The sequence below is a fragment of the Halictus rubicundus genome, chromosome 4 (assembly GCF_050948215.1).
Source record: "Halictus rubicundus isolate RS-2024b chromosome 4, iyHalRubi1_principal, whole genome shotgun sequence".
Lineage (NCBI taxonomy): Eukaryota > Metazoa > Arthropoda > Insecta > Hymenoptera > Halictidae > Halictus > Halictus rubicundus.
The window spans coordinates 1117406-1123210 of NC_135152.1; the positions used below are offsets into that span (position 1 = coordinate 1117406).

The 5805-nt window shown below is 37.0% G+C and overlaps 1 protein-coding gene across 1 annotated transcript in view; it reads right to left on the reverse strand.

The window, feature by feature from the left end:
- Veli (L27 and PDZ_signaling domain-containing protein veli) overlaps positions 1–5805 on the reverse strand; it is a 198207-nt gene that overhangs the window by 186967 nt on the left and 5435 nt on the right. The gene's annotated exons all lie outside the window — the stretch shown is intronic.

The window sequence follows — 5805 nt, forward strand, 5'->3', positions numbered from 1 at the left end:
GTTTTTCATACTTTTTCATGCGTCATAATTGTTTACTCAACTACTTCAAATAACTAAAATCTGACGTTGTGTAATGTTTATATTGAATTTGGAATGTTTTTTTCGTGGCAAATATCCCACCGTACATGGATCTAAAAGAGTTGTTCAGAATTGGGACATTTGTTAGGTTCTCCCTGTTTCATATAATTACCGCTTTTTGACATAGCACTATGTCATGCGAATTATTCATGTGCTCATGAATCTAAAAGTACACTGTCATTTAAACATCAAACATGTCAACCTTCGTGTTTTCTGGAATACAGCAGATAATAAAGCTTCCGAGTTCGACGCGGCTGATTTACATTGTGCTATCATATTCAAAGTCACTAACGGTACATTGCAACCAGACATGCATTTCCGAGTAGAAATGGTACGGATCACATGTTTAGTTATACATTCCTATCGAAACACCGCCTTTGCCGAAGAATTGTGATTCTAAGTGCCATCGTGCAGTCGAAGAACGAAAAAGAATTTTTGAGACAAACAGTACTCAAACGCGGCGTTATATAATGTTGTAAGAAGATTATACAGCTTCTTCCTTCACGTCGTTCTACAACTGCATCGGTGACATTTACAGATTGTCGCTATTCTAATGAACATGGATGCCCTTTACCACTGTTTGGAGATTTAATTTAACTTAATTAATTACTCACGTTGGTAACTTACGTTGCTAATTGTTCTGCAATATAATTTTAACGAAAAATTGCATCATATAAATTATTGAATCAACAAGTGTTGCAATATACTTGTATCGCTGCTAGTAACGAGTGAATGGGTGAACATAGAACAAGCTTACATACTATTTTATCAGAAGAGTTTAGACATGCGTATTTCTCCGACGATTACTAAGTTACTGTAACGTCTACTGTTGTCTTTCTCTAAATTGTAGCAGCATTCTGGAAGTACAATGTTATAGTGAATTATGTATGACCTGAAGCTATTCACAAATCCCATCTTAAGATTCCTATATAGCTTGGATTATCAACTCACTAAAACGAAAGCAATAGTAGTAACTGTATGCAGCACAAAATTAGTCGAACACGTGAAGTGAGGAGCTTTGATTAATTTACACGGTAGTGATCATTTCTATGTCTATGGTCTATGAAGAAAAACAACACATTGTGTGAATAAAATAGAAACAGGCTATGAAATAAATTCAGACGAAATCAACAAGCTAATAAACAGGCTGGAAGCATTCGTGAATGTTGCAGCAAGAGATTGCGAAGTTTTCTGAACCAACCAGGACCAATGACATCAGGAGACTACACGGTACCTCGATGGAACTTCAAAAATGTACTAAACGGTAGCCATCGTGCCCTCAACGCAGTCAAAAAGAAAACAACTATCGAAACCATGATGCGATTCAAAAAATTACGAGCTATATCACAAAGAAGGCGTTAGGAAAGCAAGAAGTAGTCGTGAGAATGTATCGTTCAGCGATCGTGTACCTATCAATCATATTACCTAGCCCATCTCGAGTCACGTTTGTTGTCGCTATTGGTGGTAGCGTTCGCATCCACAAGTCCACTTCGTGTGAGAGATATTTAAGGAAAACCATCGAAACAGAATCAGAATCACGTGGACCTGTAATGTGCGACGAATCTACCGCACTAACGTAGTTATAAATCAGAATATTAACTACATCGTTCAATACCAATTTCGAGTTCCCAACAGATAACCGACATGCAATGACCGAAGACCTCGATGCGTCGAGGTGGAATCCGAAACTCGTTTCTCTTCTTCATGCACGGTTTTTGGGAAATTTCAATTGCATTGCGATTTTATACGTTGGTTGCGAGAACGTTTTTCGTTTGCAATGAAATATTTTTGTATGCAACGATAGCACCTGTCGCAGAGAAAATGATTAGGAGGTGCAAACGGCTTAAGCCACTAATCCCTGTGTCCCATTCAGTTTGTCACCGTTCATAATACATTGTCCATAACAAACTTTACTTCGACGAAAACTCTATGGAAAGTAGTTTGAACTCGATGTAGACGAAATAGTAACTGATCTATTATTTTTACGGATGACGAACTGTTATCCATCCTTTGTCTTTCAATAAGGTATGAAGTACTCGAATGAAAAGAACATTCATAGAAGAAATCAGAGGTACATTCTAAACAAACAGCGACTCTGCCCCATGTTGAGACAACATATTCAAACTTCTTGCCCAACGATCGGAGGAATTCTTCTTTTGAACTAATCTCTGCTGTCAAGGACGCTAAACTTTCGTAAATCAAGAATCTTTTGAAGTAATCACAAAACTCATAAAAAAGAAAATATCGGAAAGTTACAATTGCATTTTGTGCAAGCTGTTGGAAGAAACAACCAACAAAAGACTCTCGAATGGTTTTTAAATACAATTCAACGAAAAAGTTATCTGATTATGGCTATACATTGAAAAAGTATGTGATGCGACGTGGAAGCCAAATATCACAAACTATTTACAACTAATTTTTCACAAATAAATCTATCATCGGAATAGAAAAATCTAAAGTATCCAGTCATGATGAAACCCCTACAAACATGTGTAAACCACCTCCAGATTAGATCCAACAAATCTGGTTTCATCAGTTTCGATGATAGTGAACGATGTTCAGAAAAAGGAGAATGATGAAACGATCTGACTCGACCATTGAGTTGTTTATGGAAATATACCCTCTACGTGCCTGCGTTCGTATTACTGAAACTATGTTATACCCGTAGTAGTTCAAATAATGAAAGCTTAGTTATAACTAAGTTATGTCAGTTCGTATATCTGACGCTGAGAAGACAGTTTTTCGGGTTCAGGATATGCCGTCAACACGAATTATCAAACAATCAAGATACAACTTCCAAAACGAACGTCAATTTTTTCTGAATTTGAGCATATGGAGTTTCGAATGGTATGAGCAACTTGTATACCCGAATAACATTCGCAACCTAGTCATATATTCGGAATCCTTAATAGCCTGTAATAGTAATCAAGGAATACAAGAAACTATGTTAAAAATTCTTCAAAATTTACAAATACCAACCAGAATCTTGGTAGGTTGATTCCACCACTATAAGACGAGGTCCTCAAGAAACAAACCGAGAGATGTAGCAACCGAAGAAGATAAATAGAATAAGATTTGTGGTACAACGAAGAGAGAAGATGCGTTCCAAAACTCATTCCATATGACCATCATTTACGACACCATCCTCCATAAAATAGCCCTATTTTATTGCACCATCTGATGAAATCAATCAATGGCATACAAGTGCAAAACAAATCGGACATCAAAGAATAAGCATCAACAGAGAATTAGACACGACGCTAAATATCCGAAAGCCATGTGTAAATCATACTATAAAATATTATTTCTTTCGTAGTATCTTTTATTATTAGATAATAATTCTCATAAAATGTGTATTGTCAGCGAAAATGTTCACCTATTACACTTTGGCAACTAGTTCGCTGAATTGGTTAGCGGAAACAACTTTTTTAAACTTTCAAACACTGTCTCTTACGGTGCCATTAACATTTCGTTGAACACGTTATTTGACTCCAAATTGCGGTAAAAAATGCCATTATAGACATCATTACAGTATTATATTTACATATATATAAATTTTGATTTTCCTGGCCTTCAAATAATTCTAAGTGAAGTTTGATAGAGGCAAATGCAAAATGTTGGCTCGTGTTACTGTACAATACTGGGCTAACTGCGCAACGTGATTTTGGTCAAGTACTACAAACATAACCTAACATGGTAAAAAGTCAAATACATTTTTTGAAATTGCTTCCCTTAAACACGTATCATGGATATTGACTGAAGAACGTATTATCTGTAACTGATTCGTTCTCCTATACTCTACTCGCATGTGCAAACGAAAAATGCCCATTCTCAGCACGGACGGCTGAACGCGCGAACAACACGACCGTTCACGAACTTGCACGAGCACGCTTGAACAAGTACCGGGAAGAAGTTTCAATCTGCACATTTAAATTGAACGAATTCATTTAAATTAAATCGTTCTACTCATCGGTATATCTACAAAAGTTCAGCTCAAATATTAACACGTGGTTGTGTGCCGCGACACGTGCTTCTAAATTCTGTTGGTCATTCACCAACCTAGCTCGCGTGCATCATTAATATTATTGCGCATCGCTAATTGAATTCAAATCTCGTCCGCTCACAGTTGAACTCGTATTCCACTCCGGTACCACTCAAGCGAACTCGTGACTAATACGAGATCCTAACCTCGAATGTCACTGTCTACGCCATCTTGGACCCGTTCCAAGAGTCGTCTACCTATTCATTTGAAGCACAATTAATCAGCCACGTTATACACGCTATTCATTATTATGTTCTTTAATTACAATGAGTGGAAAGACAAGTTATCTGCTGTAGTACAATTGGTAATTATCGATATCGCTACTGTTACATCCCAAGTGGAATGAATTATGATTTCAAGAGGATAGGTACGGGTACGGGTATGGGGGTACGGGTACGGGTTCGGCTACGGTTCGGGAAATTGAGGATCGTTTAAATAAGATTGTACCCTTATTTCGAAACCAACAAAATTATTGACTTATTCAAAGTGTGGTTCTGAATCAGAGATTACAAATTTGATTTTACAAATATGGGTTATAGTGCGCATATACGAGAGTGCTTACAAATAGTTTGATTCTGACAATAATAATAATAATATTAATATTACCGTGGTCACGGCATCGGATTCGGTTACAATATACTCCGACTGCTGACACTGGTTTTTTTAAACGGTTTGTCGCGAAACAACTGAACGAACTATTTCAACTTGAAAAGAGATTACTGGACTATTGCTGATTGACTATGACTGAATAACTGATTGTTTACGACTGTCTGACTGACTGATTCTTTTTGACTGACGTTGAGGAGTTGGTTTTATTTTTTATAGGATGGCCAGTCCTTTGTTTTTCAAAGAGGCTGGCTCAGGATTCTCTACCTTGCATCTTTTAATCTTCCTGATGTTTCCTGACTAGTCAGCTGTATGCCGACAGGATCCTTTTACTATGAAGATGGCGTCTTTTCTTATAATTTGGCATAGGTGGACACCCTTCCTCTTTGTTCACAGGGTGTAAACTGATCTTCATCTGCGTGCCTTGCAGGAAGATCAGATGGAGTCGTTTTCCGCGCTACCTTACTGCGTAGAATTTTTATAATTCTATTGCGACATGCATTTTAATCCTATTTTTATTTCTCCTCGCGTGACATCATCGGATTTCCATAATAATTCATAATAATTCTTTATCTGAGGGTTTATTCGTTGGCGGTCGAACCACCGGACGTTGACACTACTAACTTACTGATTTCGCTGATGTTATAGTATGCTATAGATTTTGAACAACTTTTTTCTGTACATACAGGGTGCGGCGCAAATTAGTCCACACGATTTTTTAGTCCCTTCGGGTGGTCAGACAGAAAAGTGTTTCGTATCAAAGTTAATTAGTATTTAACCGACAAGGAATTGCAATTATTAAATTAAAAAAATCGATTTTCAACAAAAAAATCAAGGTGGCTGTCATATCTTTTAATGGAACTGGGTATTTTTAATTTCATAATATTGTAGGCGACGTCGAAACGAATTCAACGACCTGTTATACGGTGAGTTTCAGATGACCTTGAAAGAAAATATCGCCATGAATCAATTGCCAGAATATTTGAAATATTTCGACGGTACGTAATAGCAACGCCTCGCATAGGGGAAATATGCGAGGAAATGTGCGTCTGGAAAATGATTAAAAAATAGTTTAAACA